The sequence below is a fragment of the Balaenoptera physalus genome (genome assembly GCF_965194825.1).
Source record: "Balaenoptera physalus genome assembly, contig: HAP1_SCAFFOLD_1268, whole genome shotgun sequence".
Classification (NCBI taxonomy): Eukaryota; Metazoa; Chordata; class Mammalia; order Artiodactyla; family Balaenopteridae; genus Balaenoptera; species Balaenoptera physalus.
The window spans coordinates 37,465-55,710 of record NW_028125528.1 but is presented as its reverse complement, the minus strand read 5'-3'; positions in this window follow the sequence as shown (position 1 = coordinate 55,710).

The window sequence follows — 18,246 nt, the reverse complement described above, 5'->3', positions numbered from 1 at the left end:
CTTCTCTGGTAGATTTGCCTATTCCCCCACTATAATCACACCTGAATAAGGCAACTCAAACCTTTCAGAGATGTGTCGTGAACCTCTTGTTTTCTGAAATACCTATCTGGTGGTTGTGAGACTTAAGGCCAACCTCCCCGAGAGACTTTGTTTCTATTTCTCCTAGTAAACCTAGACTCATCTCCTGTCACCTTCAACTCTACTCCAATTGTGTTCTTTCAACCCAGACCCCTGACCCTGCTTTTTACTTCTGCCATTTCATCCTCACTCCTGCTTCCTTTCCTAAATCCATACGTCTCTTTTGGCCTTCCTAGCCCTGGGCCAAGTTCCTTCCTCTTTCCTCAGTTTTTACCCCTTTCCTTCATTCTCCCATCCAACTTTCAGGCCTTCCTTTCTCACGCCCCAGTTAGCAGCATCTCAAAATTCGAAAGGTTTATTACTCATCTATTAATTCTATTCCATTTACTTATTCGGTTCTATACCTATCTTACCTATGTATGGAAGAACCGCTGGTAGCCAAGGTGGCAGCAAGAATCCTAGCAGCTGTCACCTGACGTATCCGTAGTAGTCAGCAATTTCCATTTCTTTGTCCCTCTGGGTGAAAAATTGCAGCTTCCCCGAAGAGGTGTATCTGGCAGCATTCTCCCGTTGTTGTTGAGCCCGCCTCTTCATGGCCTCTCGCTCTGGCCTCTGCTCTTGTTCGATGGGCTTTGACATGACTGGCTCAGGCACGTTGGGTTCCCTCCATGGAACTCGTTGCTTGCTGAAGTCTTGGAGTAGAAGTTGGGTTTGGAGCTTGGGTGGGGACTGGCGCTTAGTCACAGCAGGGGGAACAGGCTCGCGCTGGAGAGAAGCGCCAGATGAAGTTTTGTAGGGTGCAGGCCTAGGAGCAGCAGGCTGAGGGACACGAGGCTGGGTATGGTTGGTCCAAGCCGGTTGGGTTGGGTTGGCCACAGTTGGCTGAGCTGGTTTGGCGGGACCTGGCAAAGAGGCAGGAGCTGGCTGGGATGAATTGACTGCAGCAGGTTGAGCTGAGTCAGTAGAACCAGGCTGGGCACGGTAAGCCACAGCAGGCCGATGTGAGGCCAGAGACTGTGGCCTCCGAGGAGCGGGTCGAGCTTGAGGCTTGTCCCAGGCAGAAAAAGGCAGAGGTATCAACTTGACCTTCCCAGGAGGAGGCCGCTCACACTGGGATGGAGATGGACACTCTGTTTCAGCACTGCTGTCTGGTTTCTGGGCTTGGACTTGCGTTTTCTCAGGCCTCTTACCCTCACGTGGGGTATGCCGCCGTGGCTGGATCGCTGGGGGTGGCTGGGGGTCTTTGGGGTTGCTTGAATTTCCCAAGAGCCGACAGGAAGAGAGCCCAGTTTTCGTCTCATTCTTCTTCCCCAGCGCATGAAGAACCTTCACAGACTCCAGCATGCGCACGCCAAGGGAGGTTCGAGGCTTTTGAAAGCTCTCTTGGCGAAGCTCAGTTTGGTGTTCCTTTCGCTTCGTGTTGGGGATTGCTGGCTTGTCTTCTGCCTTGACTTTGTTCCCTGACTGCTTGTTCTCTTCAGCCTTGTTTCTTCCTCTGGTCCTTTTGGTCTTTTCCTGCCCATGGCTCTCAGTTTTGCTGATCTTTCCGGATGCAGCTTTCTGAGGTTTGCCTTGAGAGTGCTTGGCCGTGTTCGCAGGAGCCCTGTCACTGACTGCAGCAGTGCATATAACCGCTTCTCCCCCTAACAGGCACTCTGGATCCTTTGGCTGGATTTTGGCCTTGGGAGCACCACCGATAGGCTCAGAGGCTTTCTGTTTGTTCTTCCTGGGTTGATCAGAGGGAACCTTTACGACACTTGGCTTTTCCTGCACCTGATTCACCTTAATGGCTCTGGTGTCTTCAGCTTTGATCACGTTGGGACCTTGGGATCGATCAAGATCTTTCCAAGAATTAAAGAGCTGGGGAAGGTGAATATCCTCCGCCAGTGTAGTAATGTCTGCAAGACCACTGCTAGGTTCAGTCCCATTTTCAAGTGTCCCTAGGTCCTGACGACTCAGGCTGTTCTCTCCCAGATCAGCATTTTCAGAACCAGGCTGCTCCTCTTGGCTGAGGGGATCGGTGCAGGCCAGCGGCTGGGGAATATCAGGGATTCCCAAAGGGAGTAGTGGAGGATCTTGGTTTTCTATTGGGATCTGGTAGGCCTCCAGAGGCTTTGACAGCTTGGTTTTGATATCCTCCACGTTCTTACTCTCTGTTTGTCCCTGGCTTGGAGCTGGAGGCAGGGCCAGGAGACGCCTGGCACTCTGGACTGGAGCTGTCACTGAAATGTCCCCAAGTTCAGATGGTGGGTTACTCTCAAGTATGTGACTGTTTCTGCTACTGCAGGACTTGGGGAGTTCTTGAGTTTGTGTCACACAAAACGTCTGGCTTGGAGGTTGCAATCCCAGGGAATTTTTCATCACCAGGGAAGTCTCCATCACTACAAAGGGATCAAGGGAGAAGTCAGTCCCTGGTAAATGAGATGCTCCCCCTAAACACCAACACAGCAGTCATGTACCTTTCAAGGGGTTCAGGGGCAAGATGGGCAAGGCATTTCTACTAACTCTTCTTAAGGATCATGGACAGTGCCCTATGCTACGAGGTAAGCGGTGACTGTTGTAATGCTTAACTGGTGATCATTTCATGTCACTGATCCTTGGCTCTCTTTGTATCTCATAGGACTGTTGTAAGTCCAATACAAAATGAGTCTTCTTTTTAAACAACTGAAATGTTTTACAAAGCCTAGCATTCTCATATAGAGTCCTTTCAATTCTCCCCACTTTCCCGAGAGGCTAAGAACACTTCACACCATGAACTAGGAGAGGGGGTAGAGCCCTTTCTGATGAAATACAGAAACAAAGACAGAGTCTTAGCCTGCTTGCTCTCTGGACAGGATCTCGGACCACAAGGTCTTAAATCCTGGTATAAATGACGGAAGTGAGGACACTTCAACTGGCACTCTCATAACAAGAGTTCTGAGACACCTTCCAAAGAGACTGTAGCAGTAGACGAGGGAAGGGAGTGCTACAGTGTGGTAGTACAGGGGGAATGCTCGGCTACAGCAGTGAAAAATGTGGTACCTATTGGTGTGCTCTCGGGGTTCTTGTACATGTAGCATAGATGACCTTTACAGTGTCCCTGCCACCTTCCCACCTGCATTAGGTGTTCTTTTTGTTTTTTTGTTTTTTTTAATTTACGTTTATTTATTGATTGATTGTTTGAACTTATTTATTCTACGTATTTATTTTTTTGGCTGCACAGGGTCTTCATTGCTGTGCACGGGCTTTCTCTAGTTGCGGCTAGCGGGGTCTACTCTTGGTTGCGGTGTGCGGGCTTCTCTTGTTGCGGAGCATGCGCTCTAGGCGCGTGGGCTTCGGTAGTTGCGGCTCACGGGCTCTAGAATGCAGGCTCAGTCGTTGTGGCACATGGGCTTAGTTGCTCCACGGCATGTGGGATCTTCCCAGACCAGGGCTCGAACCCGTGTCCCCCGCATTGCATTGGCAGGCGGATTCTTAACCACGGCGCCACCAGGGAAGCCCTAGGTGTTCTTATATAGAGTCTAAAAACAGAGGGCACTGAGCGAAGGTAGTGGTTACTAAAGGCTCAGGATCTAAATTCTACCTGTCTCTACACCCCTTCCCAGCTGTCGATTTGACCCCATTTGTGAATGCCGACCTCATTCTTCAACTTTCTCTGCCGTTTGTATACTCACCTTGAAAACTTGTTTCTGTGATGCGTTGAGCAGACACAGGGTGGCAGATTGCAGAGGTGGAAGCTGGTGGTCGGATATTTGTGGGCTGAATCTCCTTCAGTCCCATTCCCATTTCTGGTTGCGCAGAGGCCCTACTTCCTGTGTATGACGCGGAGCCATAGGATTGCGGGCAGGAGCCAAGTTCTCCATACAGTGAAGACCCCAGTGTGCCTTGGTTATAGTAATATACCTGGCTTCCTTCCTGGTAGGGAAGTGACAGGCGGCTATGCCCCTGATTTGGAATCTGAGATGGTGCTCCCTGAGCAAGCCTGGCAGAAAGTGATGGATATAGAGGGACCATGTTATTGGCGTCTGAAGTTTTATCATACTGGGCTGCCATAAACATGGAGGAAGCAGCTGGGTGCCGGTCAGTGAGTGCCAGAGTAAAGTCTCCGAGTGAAGAGGAATTCTTTTCAGTGCTTCCTGTGATGTCCCACTCAAGAACACCTGGATAGGAAGGAGCTGAAGTGGAGATCTGGCTGTGGTCAGTAACTCCAGATAACATAGTCGTGCTGGAATGTTGGTAAAGGTAGGCACTACCCATGAGTGTCTGGAAAGAGGTACCGGTAGCCGATGCCGAACTGACGGCAGGGGCAGAGACTCTGGAGAAGTTGCAGACACTTCGTGTTAGGGAAGTTGCATTGCTCACCACAGGAAGACAATGCTGCAGAGAATTTAGAGTTCCAAGTAGAGATGGATTTTGGAAATTTTCTGTAAGAACAAGAGGGTCATGAAAAACTCAGGGAGGTTGAGAAATTCTCACTACGTTTGAGGAACAGCATTATCTTAAGGTTCTTGCTCTCAGGACACCTCTACTATCGACCCTTCCTGAGAAACCCAAAATCAGACAGTTAATGATGGCTGTAAGGACTGAGCAGTTTTCCACTCTTCTGTATTAACTGCCTGTGCTCCCATCTTGGGCACAGATGGGCAGAAGAGCCAAGTGGTATGGTTCAGACATTGTTCTCTAGGCTGGAAGCAACCTTCTCCCTGCCCTGTCTTTCCCTTCAGCCTGCACTCGTATTGACTTCTATGCTATTTCCTAGACTGGAAGCATTTTAGAACTAGGAGGCCCTTAGAGAACTTTCTCTTTTTTCAGTCTCATTTCACGAGTAAGGAAACTGAGGCTCAGAGAGGTCGGGTTGACTTGTTCAGGTTCTCTCATTATGTTAGTGTCATTACCAGGTTTCAGAACCTAAGTATCCTGACTTCCTTGCCAGGACTCCACTCTGAGCATGATAGTGCCAGAAAGCAGGAGAAATAGAACTTATAATATAAGCATTTTTTTTGTCCATTAGAAAACAGTACGGCCATTACCATTGTCATCTTCAGTGTCTCCCTTTGCTTGTGCAGTTCCCACGCTATTACCTAGAGTTGACGTATAGCTCAGTCCAACTGGTGAACTGAAACAGTCATGTTTGCCCTCTTCAAGCCTGGTTTCTCATCCTACCTCAAAATGATTACCCGAAAGTGGATTTCTTAAGTGCTTTTGGAAAGAGAAAAGTTATCTGATTACTTCAGATTACTCATCTATAAAGTGGTTATAACACCACCACCAATAATAATAGCAGTAATAATTAATAGATGAATAAGCTGATCTATTGCGTATGATTTATATGGAGGAAGATACAATAAGTTCTAGAAAGACAAAGAAAAATCATGAAAAACATGTTACGTAACGAAAAAGAAATCCATAGATATTAATGAAAACTGGGGTATGTGGGCAAGTATCAAAGCCTAATGAATTTACTAACAAATGACATTCTGTACCATACATGCAATATTATGAAAGTGAATTTTGCCCACTCTATTTTAGTGAATACTATTAACCAAAAAACACGATGGAGGTGATAGAGGTGAATGAATTCCTAGCCAATGCATACAGACAGAGACGATAAATCAGTAAAAAATGCACAACAAGCAACAGAATGCAACAAATGTGAATGTATAGGTAGCCACAACATATATAGACAAGTATTTCAATGAAAACCGGTACAAAGCAGACAGCAAAATAGTAAGTGTAAAAGAGTTTCATTATTGTGCTCATTCATATTTTTACCCAGCAAGTAACAGGTATTAAGCCTAGGAGAAATATATCTGTCCATGAATATAACTCATATAATAAGCAGAAAGGAAGCTTAAAAAGTATCAAGAAGGTTTTTGTATTTATCCTAGAACTTAGAATCATCTTCCACATCCAAGAAGATGACATCCCAAGACCTCAAAAAACCATCATCCCTAGAATCCAATTAAAAAAGATTTTCAAATGTAAGAAAATCCAAAGGACTCCACAATATTGTTTTAGATAAATGTGGATGTTTGTGTTTTCTTTTTTTCTTTTGCCGCGCCGCGTGGCCCTGGCCGTCAAAGCACCGAGTCCTAAAGCGCTGGACCGCCAGGGAATTCCCTAAATGGGGAATTAGAGATGTGGGGCTTGACTTTTTCTTTTTCTTCTCCGGTAGCTAAGATCTACAAGCGAACGATGGCTGTTGATCAATGTGCTCTCTGTGTTAGGAAGGAAATAACTGTAAAAATGAAAAGCAACCTTGCCTTAGAAGCTACATATCACACAAAGGAAATAGTCCTTCTGATTCAATGTAGAAGATATCATTTAAAATGTTTAATTGGTCAAATGTCTACCTAGTTTAAAAATTAGAAAGAATAGAACACTGAAAAGCAGCCCCCTAGATAACCACTTTGGTTTCTGGTTTCTAGGAAGCATCATTTCTAAAACATACTTCTAAAATGTTTCTATTCCAAACTGTCAAGTGCCAGCTGTATTCAGAGAGGCAATAAAAGAAAGAAAACGGAGTATGACTTTTCTGATAGGCTGCCCTTCCTGGTGATCCCCTGTTCTGGCCTTACTTTCCTTCTTAGTCTGTTAATGTAAGGATTTGCTACCATCAGCTTTGTTTTGCCCTGCTCTGAGCAGATTTCCCTCTGTGCTGTTTCTGCTTTAATTTAAAATCTTTGGCTCCCATCAACATTCCATGGCAAACTGCCTCTTTCTTGAGAGCTCCTCTATGCTTTCCCTCTTCATTCTTATATTTTTTTCCCATCTCTTGGTTCCTGTTGGCCTGTGCTAATGAAAACAATCCTAAACTTGCTTACGTTTGACTCTGTGCCTCCCTATATAGCCCAGTACTCTCCATCCTCTCTCCCTATTCTCTCTTTTCAACTAGTCGAAATACTAGTGGAGGGAGACCATTGGAGATGAAACATCTTGGTATATATCGCTAGTTTTCTGTGTCACCTGGCTTTTCTATGTTTCTGTTGAAACACTCTTTTGAGAAGTCTCTGATTTCATTTTCTACATGGGTACCCTTTAAGGCTCAATATTGGAAAAGAAGGGGATCAGAGTGATCAACCCAATGTGGTATCCTAACGTAACAGATAAGGAAAGCAGCAGGCTTTGTGAGGCAGTCAGTGATTTGTCCAAAGTCACACAGACAGTAAACGTCAAAGTCAAAACTGAAATTAGGTCTCCAGACTTGTAGTTCAATACTTTCCCTCATTATTCCACGCTATTTTGAATCTCCTCCTCAATTTAGGGGCAAAAGAAATCGAACGCAAAACTTTCCAAAGTTTCTTTTCTTACCTGACATGGTCAGAGAAGAGGAGACATCAACTGCAGGTACAAGGGATGAGGAGACAACACTAGAGGATGTCTGAGTGGCTGCAGCTGAACGGCGCACGTGTCCAGTACAAAGGTCACTGGTTACTGGTCCAAACGGCTCCACGGAAACCCCAAGACCTCTACCAAGTGGTAGTAGGTTTGGTAGGAGAGTGATGTCACAAAGCAGGCAGTTGAAAGGTATGAGCTAGCCAATAGGGAGGTCCGATCCCCAACAGGAGGGCGGGCTTGGGTGAAGAGAGCGTAGGAGAGCTAAAACAACCCCTCAATTTCTGAGCTCTGGGGAGGAAATCCTAGAAGACAGATTTACCTCCCCCAGGCTCTTCCATTAGGGAAATCATTGCAACATTTCTTACAGACGTTCATTAATATAATTAACTAACAGTTACTTATATTCTACAGAGTATTCTATTTTATGTATCATATACTTAGAGCTATATAGATCTTATTTAACTAGTATCCTTAGGAAGGAAAGAGCCATGTAGTTTGAACTATTACAGTTGTAACTTGGTTAAAGAGCAGGGTGAAGTTTGTTGAGTGTACCCTGTGGAGAATGTTGTGGTCCAAGGCTCTTCTCTTTTAGTTTCTTCTCCTTGACTCCTACCTTCCTTGGGCTGGGCTAGGCTGGGGGCCAGGTTGGACTTGCGACTTAACATTTCTCTTCCGCTTTCTTTTTTTTTTTTTTTTTTCTTCCATTATGGGCATTGCTTCTAGGACAAGCCTTGATCTTGCATTGGATGTTCCTTCCTGTCAACTTCCAGCAGCAGGAGTCTTCTTTTCAGTGCTTGATGCTTCACGAAATAGACTCTGCCCATTGGCAGCAAATACCAGAGAGCCAGGAGACAGAGCTGGTTGCAGACCTTTCCTCTTCCAGCCTTTGGTTGCAATTGTTTTGCCCATGATTTGCTAGCTCTAGTTCCTTGGGCCACACAGGTATCCTGCCATCCAGCTCTTTTTATATGTGAGAGACATTCTGAACACTGTCCCTCTTTCTTTGCACAGAAGTATATACAGTGTGGCAGTTACCGTAATCTCCTCCCCCTTGCAAACAGCCCCTCTAGAATCTCGGACCTCTAGGACTCTCTGTCTTGCATGCTTGGGTGCAAGGCCAAGCACAATGAAGAGGAGAATAATTAGAGAAAGAGGAGGACATTGGTGGAGAACTGGGAGCAGGTAAGGTGAAAGGGCACTGGAGAAAAGAGATGCATGTAGGTTTTTTGGTTTCTGTGGGAAACAAGTTGACACACTTGGGCCTCATTTTGTATTAACAGAACAGAGAGTTGTAGATATAAGTAGCTAGATCGTGCAGCAACTGCCATGAAGTCTGTACACTGAAGAGAACAGTCTCACATCTAGTTTTCATTTTGTTTTATGTCATATTACCTTATTTATAGCATTCACTGGTATGTTTGTAGAACGCAGATGTTTTCAAATGCTCTGGTTTTGTCTACATGGTTATTTCCTTGTCCTATTTGTAAGGAATCCAACATTGTAAGACATATTGCATGTTTTTCTCTTGACGATTGTTTACCTTGAAGCGTCATGAGCTAACTTGAGCTGTTGGATTTTGTGGAGAAACTTTAAAAAGGGTCTGTGAAAAAGGCATTGTGGTGAGTCGCATTATGCACCCGAGCGTAAGGAGCAGATATCTGCCACCAGCCCAGCTTGGCCTGGATTGCCTCTGTGTTAGTTCCCCTGGTTAGTGCTTTTCTCCCTAACCACTCTTGTGACTGTGATAATGTGAGTTAAGGGCTGAGTTGCTAGTGATTTATGTGTGAGGTAGGCTGGTTTGAGGGAGGAAATCTATGGACCTAGTCATTTTCCTTGGTGGTAAGCTTTCAGGGGTGCAAAGATCGATCTTCCTGGGGACTTTTCTGGTACCAGGAAGATATCGCATAGATGGGACCTCCAAAGACACACATTTAATTTTTAGGCCTGTTGTTCCTATTATGGGATGTGAGTTTCTTCACTGATGGGGATGCTGCTTATCTGAGAAGAAACTGTGAAAGGTGGTGTAGTATAGAGGTGTGGCTTAAGCTTTTAAGTTTTCTTCAAGGTTTTTCCCCTAAGCTTCATACTTCAGACGGCCTACTTACATGAGACTAGTATGTGATGTCAGGCTAACAACTTCCTAAATACCTGCAAGCCAGATCAGTGTCTCTTTTCTCTATATTCCCATGGAAATCAAGGGTCCCGCCGAATTTTCCATCGAAACAGTTGATTTGTGCTGTCTCTAGGAATTCTACAGGGCGTACCGTTGCTTCCTAACCGGTGTCATTTGGGAGATCGATCCCCCTCTGTACGTTCAAATGATTAATTTTGAGACTCTGCTCATGTGTGCAGTAAACCCTTTAATTCCCTAAGACCTTCCTTTCCTCCATCTCATACCCCATGAAGCCCGCTTCAGTTTATCTCCTGAATTTCTTTGGAATCTGTCAGCTCTCCCTCAACATCCTAATACTGAACTTGCCTGTCTGTTGCGATTAGGTCCTAACTAGTGTCCATATATCTTGTTTCCCTCCAATCCATTCTTCACACAAGAAAGCTTCAAAGCAAGTTGGAACATTGCTCATAAACATCGCTCACAAACATTGTTTTGAGAATAGAAAACACACTGGTGGCCTTTAAGACTCTGCGTGCTCTAGAATCCTCTCTGCTTCTCTAGCCCCATCTTGTGCCACGTTTGCCCTCACTTTCTATGCTTCAGATACACTGAATTAACCTTAGTTCTCACTCATCTGACAGAAGTCAGTTGAGAAATTATTTTTCACTGTGATTCCTAGCATTAAGGAATTTGATGATCAGGTTTTGTATGAGGACTAAAACTAAACTGGGAAGTGGAAGAATTGCGTTTCAACTGTTTCAGTCAACACGCATGTATTAATGATACCTAAGTATTGAACACCGGGCTAGGTTTCATGAGGGATACAGAAGTTCTGGCCATCTCTGGTTTTGGGTATCCCTTATTTGTTGAGACCTTTGCGTTGTTTGGTTGCCTTTTGTCTGTTTTCCAGATGGGAAAACAGGAACAAGGGAAGTATAGGTTATTACTAGGTGGGGTTGAACAAGTGGAGCAGCAAACTGCAAAGCAGAAAGAAGAGGGACGTACTATAGAGGGATGTGATTTCCATTTTCAAGGCGCCTGCGTCCTGTGCAGGGAGACAGCCTAACATAAAATGTGCCTAACAAAAGATCTATTGACTTCTTACTAAAAATCTCCAGTTCATATAACCCAGGGGTTTATACCTTCTCCTTTAAAAGTTCTATTCCTGGGACTTCCCTGGTGGTCCAGTGGTGAAGACTCTGCGCTTCCAATGCAGCAGGCGTGGGTTCAATCCCTGGTTGGGGAGCTAAGATCCCACATGCTGCGCAGCCAAAGAAATTTTTTTCAAAAGTTATACTCCTGTGTTGTTGAATTTAGTGGTTTAGATTTTGTTTGAATGTTAAGAAGATTTCAGTTTATTTACCAGGAACAAACAAAACATAATGTAAAAATAGTTTCCCAGAAACGATTTCCATCGTTCTCTTCTTCCCTTTCTCCCGCAGACTGACTGGTGTTTCATCTTGACAAGTTCTCTGAAGTTCTCTGTCATTCCATAGGAAAGCGGTCTGGCTTGGAGGTTGCAATCCCAGGGAATTTTTCATCAGCGGGGAAGTCTCCATCACTACAGAGGAATCAAGGTTGAAGTCAGTCCCGGGTAAGTGAGATGCTCCCCCTAAACACCAACACAGCAGTCGTGTACCTTTCAAGGGGTTCAGGGGCAAGATGGGCAAGGCATTTCTACTAACTCTTCTTAAGGATCATGGACAGTGTGCCCTATGCTACGAGGTAAGCGGTGACTGTTGTAATTCTTACTGGTGATCATTTCATGTCACTGATCCTTGGCTCTCTTTGTATCTCATAGGACTGTTGTAAGTCCAATACAAAATGAGTCTTCTTTTTAAAAAACTGAAATGTTTTACAAAGCCTAGCATTCTCATAGAGAGTCCTTTGAATTCTCCCCACTTTCCCGAGAGGCTAAGAACACTTCACACCATGAACTAGGAGAGGGGGTAGAGCCCTTTCTGATGAAATATAGAAACAAAGACAGAGTCTTAGCCTGCTTGCTCTCTGGACAGGATCTCGGACCACAAGGTCTTAAATCCTGGTATAAATGACGGAAGTGAGGACAGTTCAACTGGCACTCTCATAACAAGAGTTCTGAAACACCTTCCAAAGAGACTGTAGCGGTAGACGAGGGAAGGGAGTGCTACAGTGTGGTAGTACAGGGGGAATGCTCGGCTACAGCAGTGAAAAATGTGGTACCTATTGGTGTGCTCTCGGGGTTCTTGTACATGTAGCATAGATGACCTTTACAGTGTCCCTCCCACCTTCCCACCTGCATTAGGTGTTCTGTTTTTTTGTTTGTTTGTTTGTTTTTAATTTACGTTTATTGATTGATTGATTGATTGAACTTATTTATTCTACGTATTTATTTTTTTGGCTGCACTGGGTCCTCATTGGTGTGCACGGGCTTTCTCTAGTTGCGGCTAGCGGGGTCTACTCTTGGTTGCGGTGTGCGGGCTTCTCATCGCGGTGGCCTCTCTTGTTGCGGAGCATGGGCTGTAGGCGCGTGGGCTTCGGTAGTTGCGGCTCACGGGCTCTGGAATGCAGGCTCAGTCGTTGTGGCACATGCGCTTAGTTGCAGCACGGCATGTGGGATCTTCGCAGACCGGGGCTCGAAGCCGTGTCCCCTGCATTGGCAGGCGCCACCAGGGAAGCCCTAGCTGTTCTTACATAGAGTCTAAAAACAGAGAGCACTGAGAGAAGGTAGTGATTATTAAAGGCTCAGGATCTAAATTCTACCTGTCTCTACACCCCTTCCCAGCTGTCGATTTGACCCCGTTTGTGAATGCCGACCTCATTCTTCAACTTGCTCTGCCGTTTGTATACTCACCTTGAAAACTTGTTTCTGTGATGCGTTGAGCAGACACAGGGTGGCAGATTGCAGAGGTGGAAGCTGGTGGTCGGATATTTGCGGGCTGAATCTCCTTCAGTCCCATTCCCATTTCTGGTTGCGCAGAGGCCCTACTTCCTGTGTATGACGCGGAGCCATAGGATTGCGGGCAGGAGCCAAGTTCTCCATACAGTGAAGACCCCAGTGTGCCTTGGTTATAGTAATATACCTGGCTTCCTTCCTGGTAGGGAAGTGACAGGCGGCTATGCCCCTGATTTGTTCGTGGGCCTCCTGATGCAGCAGTTCCCTTGGCTCTGGCCCTGTCGTCAGCTGCCCCTAGGAGGACTCTGAGCCCTAGCTACTTCTCTGGTAGATTTGCCTATTCCCCCACTATAATCACACCTGAATAAGGCAACTCAAACCTTTCAGAGATGTGTCGTGAACCTCTTGTTTTCTGAAATACCTATCTGGTGGTTGTGAGACTTAAGGCCAACCTCCCCGAGAGACTTTGTTTCTATTTCTCCTAGTAAACCTAGACTCATCTCCTGTCACCTTCAACTCTACTCCAATTGTGTTCTTTCAACCCAGACCCCTGACCCTGCTTTTTACTTCTGCCATTTCATCCTCACTCCTGCTTCCTTTCCTAAATCCATACGTCTCTTTTGGCCTTCCTAGCCCTGGGCCAAGTTCCTTCCTCTTTCCTCAGTTTTTACCCCTTTCCTTCATTCTCCCATCCAACTTTCAGGCCTTCCTTTCTCACGCCCCAGTTAGCAGCATCTCAAAATTCGAAAGGTTTATTACTCATCTATTAATTCTATTCCATTTACTTATTCGGTTCTATACCTATCTTACCTATGTATGGAAGAACCGCTGGTAGCCAAGGTGGCAGCAAGAATCCTAGCAGCTGTCACCTGACGTATCCGTAGTAGTCAGCAATTTCCATTTCTTTGTCCCTCTCGGTGAAAAATTGCAGCTTCCCCGAAGAGGTGTATCTGGCAGCATTCTCCCGTTGTTGTTGAGCCCGCCTCTTCATGGCCTCTCGCTCTGGCCTCTGCTCTTGTTTGATGGGCTTTGACATGACTGGCTCAGGCACGTTGGGTTCCCTCCATGGAACTCGTTGCTTGCTGAAGTCTTGGAGTAGAAGTTGGGTTTGGAGCTTGGGTGGGGACTGGCGCTTAGTCACAGCAGGGGGAACAGGCTCGCGCTGGAGAGAAGCGCCAGATGAAGTTTTGTAGGGTGCAGGCCTAGGAGCAGCAGGCTGAGGGACACGAGGCTGGGTATGGTTGGTCCAAGCCGGTTGGGTTGGGTTGGCCACAGTTGGCTGAGCTGGTTTGGCGGGACCTGGCAAAGAGGCAGGAGCTGGCTGGGATGAATTGACTGCAGCAGGTTGAGCTGAGTCAGTAGAACCAGGCTGGGCACGGTAAGCCACAGCAGGCCGATGTGAGGCCAGAGACTGTGGCCTCCGAGGAGCGGGTCGAGCTTGAGGCTTGTCCCAGGCAGAAAAAGGCAGAGGTATCAACTTGACCTTCCCAGGAGGAGGCCGCTCACACTGGGATGGAGATGGACACTCTGTTTCAGCACTGCTGTCTGGTTTCTGGGCTTGGACTTGCGTTTTCTCAGGCCTCTTACCCTCACGTGGGGTATGCCGCCGTGGCTGGATCGCTGGGGGTGGCTGGGGGTCTTTGGGGTTGCTTGAATTTCCCAAGAGCCGACAGGAAGAGAGCCCAGTTTTCGTCTCATTCTTCTTCCCCAGCGCATGAAGAACCTTCACAGACTCCAGCATGCGCACGCCAAGGGAGGTTCGAGGCTTTTGAAAGCTCTCTTGGCGAAGCTCAGTTTGGTGTTCCTTTCGCTTCGTGTTGGGGATTGCTGGCTTGTCTTCTGCCTTGACTTTGTTCCCTGACTGCTTGTTCTCTTCAGCCTTGTTTCTTCCTCTGGTCCTTTTGGTCTTTTCCTGCCCATGGCTCTCAGTTTTGCTGATCTTTCCGGATGCAGCTTTCTGAGGTTTGCCTTGAGAGTGCTTGGCCGTGTTCGCAGGAGCCCTGTCACTGACTGCAGCAGTGCATATAACCGCTTCTCCCCCTAACAGGCACTCTGGATCCTTTGGCTGGATTTTGGCCTTGGGAGCACCACCGATAGGCTCAGAGGCTTTCTGTTTGTTCTTCCTGGGTTGATCAGAGGGAACCTTTACGACACTTGGCTTTTCCTGCACCTGATTCACCTTAATGGCTCTGGTGTCTTCAGCTTTGATCACGTTGGGACCTTGGGATCGATCAAGATCTTTCCAAGAATTAAAGAGCTGGGGAAGGTGAATATCCTCCGCCAGTGTAGTAATGTCTGCAAGACCACTGCTAGGTTCAGTCCCATTTTCAAGTGTCCCTAGGTCCTGACGACTCAGGCTGTTCTCTCCCAGATCAGCATTTTCAGAACCAGGCTGCTCCTCTTGGCTGAGGGGATCGGTGCAGGCCAGCGGCTGGGGAATATCAGGGATTCCTAAAGGGAGTAGTGGAGGATCTTGGTTTTCTATTGGGATCTGGTAGGCCTCCAGAGGCTTTGACAGCTTGGTTTTGATATCCTCCACGTTCTTACTCTCTGTTTGTCCCTGGCTTGGAGCTGGAGGCAGGGCCAGGAGACGCCTGGCACTCTGGACTGGAGCTGTCACTGAAATGTCCCCAAGTTCAGATGGTGGGTTACTCTCAAGTATGTGACTGTTTCTGCTACTGCAGGACTTGGGGAGTTCTTGAGTTTGTGTCACACAAAACGTCTGGCTTGGAGGTTGCAATCCCAGGGAATTTTTCATCACCAGGGAAGTCTCCATCACTACAAAGGGATCAAGGGAGAAGTCAGTCCCTGGTAAATGAGATGCTCCCCCTAAACACCAACACAGCAGTCGTGTACCTTTCAAGGGGTTCAGGGGCAAGATGGGCAAGGCATTTCTACTAACTCTTCTTAAGGATCATGGACAGTGCCCTATGCTACGAGGTAAGCGGTGACTGTTGTAATGCTTAACTGGTGATCATTTCATGTCACTGATCCTTGGCTCTCTTTGTATCTCATAGGACTGTTGTAAGTCCAATACAAAATGAGTCTTCTTTTTAAACAACTGAAATGTTTTACAAAGCCTAGCATTCTCATATAGAGTCCTTTCAATTCTCCCCACTTTCCCGAGAGGCTAAGAACACTTCACACCATGAAGTAGGAGAGGGGGTAGAGCCCTTTCTGATGAAATACAGAAACAAAGACAGAGTCTTAGCCTGCTTGCTCTCTGGACAGGATCTCGGACCACAAGGTCTTAACTCCTGGTATAAATGACGGAAGTGAGGACACTTCAACTGGCACTCTCATAACAAGAGTTCTGAGACACCTTCCAAAGAGACTGTAGCAGTAGACGAGGGAAGGGAGTGCTACAGTGTGGTAGTACAGGGGGAATGCTCGGCTACAGCAGTGAAAAATGTGGTACCTATTGGTGTGCTCTCGGGGTTCTTGTACATGTAGCATAGATGACCTTTACAGTGTCCCTGCCACCTTCCCACCTGCATTAGGTGTTCTTTTTGTTTTTTTGTTTTTTTTAATTTACGTTTATTTATTGATTGATTGTTTGAACTTATTTATTCTACGTATTTATTTTTTTGGCTGCACAGGGTCTTCATTGCTGTGCACGGGCTTTCTCTAGTTGCGGCTAGCGGGGTCTACTCTTGGTTGCGGTGTGCGGGCTTCTCTTGTTGCGGAGCATGCGCTCTAGGCGCGTGGGCTTCGGTAGTTGCGGCTCACGGGCTCTAGAATGCAGGCTCAGTCGTTGTGGCACATGGGCTTAGTTGCTCCACGGCATGTGGGATCTTCCCAGACCAGGGCTCGAACCAGTGTCCGCCGCATTGCATTGGCAGGCGGATTCTTAACCACGGCGCCACCAGGGAAGCCCTAGGTGTTCTTATATAGAGTCTAAAAACAGAGGGCACTGAGCGAAGGTAGTGGTTACTAAAGGCTCAGGATCTAAATTCTACCTGTCTCTACACCCCTTCCCAGCTGTCGATTTGACCCCATTTGTGAATGCCGACCTCATTCTTCAACTTTCTCTGCCGTTTGTATACTCACCTTGAAAACTTGTTTCTGTGATGCGTTGAGCAGACACAGGGTGGCAGATTGCAGAGGTGGAAGCTGGTGGTCGGATATTTGTGGGCTGAATCTCCTTCAGTCCCATTCCCATTTCTGGTTGCGCAGAGGCCCTACTTCCTGTGTATGACGCGGAGCCATAGGATTGCGGGCAGGAGCCAAGTTCTCCATACAGTGAAGACCCCAGTGTGCCTTGGTTATAGTAATATACCTGGCTTCCTTCCTGGTAGGGAAGTGACAGGCGGCTATGCCCCTGATTTGGAATCTGAGATGGTGCTCCCTGAGCAAGCCTGGCAGAAAGTGATGGATATAGAGGGACCATGTTATTGGCGTCTGAAGTTTTATCATACTGGGCTGCCATAAACATGGAGGAAGCAGCTGGGTGCCGGTCAGTGAGTGCCAGAGTAAAGTCTCCGAGTGAAGAGGAATTCTTTTCAGTGCTTCCTGTGATGTCCCACTCAAGAACACCTGGATAGGAAGGAGCTGAAGTGGAGATCTGGCTGTGGTCAGTAACTCCAGATAACATAGTCGTGCTGGAATGTTGGTAAAGGTAGGCACTACCCATGAGTGTCTGGAAAGAGGTACCGGTAGCCGATGCCGAACTGACGGCAGGGGCAGAGACTCTGGAGAAGTTGCAGACACTTCGTGTTAGGGAAGTTGCATTGCTCACCACAGGAAGACAATGCTGCAGAGAATTTAGAGTTCCAAGTAGAGATGGATTTTGGAAATTTTCTGTAAGAACAAGAGGGTCATGAAAAACTCAGGGAGGTTGAGAAATTCTCACTACGTTTGAGGAACAGCATTATCTTAAGGTTCTTGCTCTCAGGACACCTCTACTATCGACCCTTCCTGAGAAACCCAAAATCAGACAGTTAATGATGGCTGTAAGGACTGAGCAGTTTTCCACTCTTCTGTATTAACTGCCTGTGCTCCCATCTTGGGCACAGATGGGCAGAAGAGCCAAGTGGTATGGTTCAGACATTGTTCTCTAGGCTGGAAGCAACCTTCTCCCTGCCCTGTCTTTCCCTTCAGCCTGCACTCGTATTGACTTCTATGCTATTTCCTAGACTGGAAGCATTTTAGAACTAGGAGGCCCTTAGAGAACTTTCTCTTTTTTCAGTCTCATTTCACGAGTAAGGAAACTGAGGCTCAGAGAGGTCGGGTTGACTTGTTCAGGTTCTCTCATTATGTTAGTGTCATTACCAGGTTTCAGAACCTAAGTATCCTGACTTCCTTGCCAGGACTCCACTCTGAGCATGATAGTGCCAGAAAGCAGGAGAAATAGAACTTATAATATAAGCATTTTTTTTGTCCATTAGAAAACAGTACGGCCATTACCATTGTCATCTTCAGTGTCTCCCTTTGCTTGTGCAGTTCCCACGCTATTACCTAGAGTTGACGTATAGCTCAGTCCAACTGGTGAACTGAAAGAGTCATTTTTGCCCTCTTCAAGCCTGGTTTCTCATCCTACCTCAAAATGATTACCCGAAAGTGGATTTCTTAAGTGCTTTTGGAAAGAGAAAAGTTATCTGATTACTTCAGATTACTCATCTATAAAGTGGTTATAACACCACCACCAATAATAATAGCAGTAATAATTAATAGATGAATAAGCTGATCTATTGCGTATGATTTATATGGAGGAAGATACAATAAGTTCTAGAAAGACAAAGAAAAATCATGAAAAACATGTTACGTAACGAAAAAGAAATCCATAGATATTAATGAAAACTGGGGTATGTGGGCAAGTATCAAAGCCTAATGAATTTACTAACAAATGACATTCTGTACCATA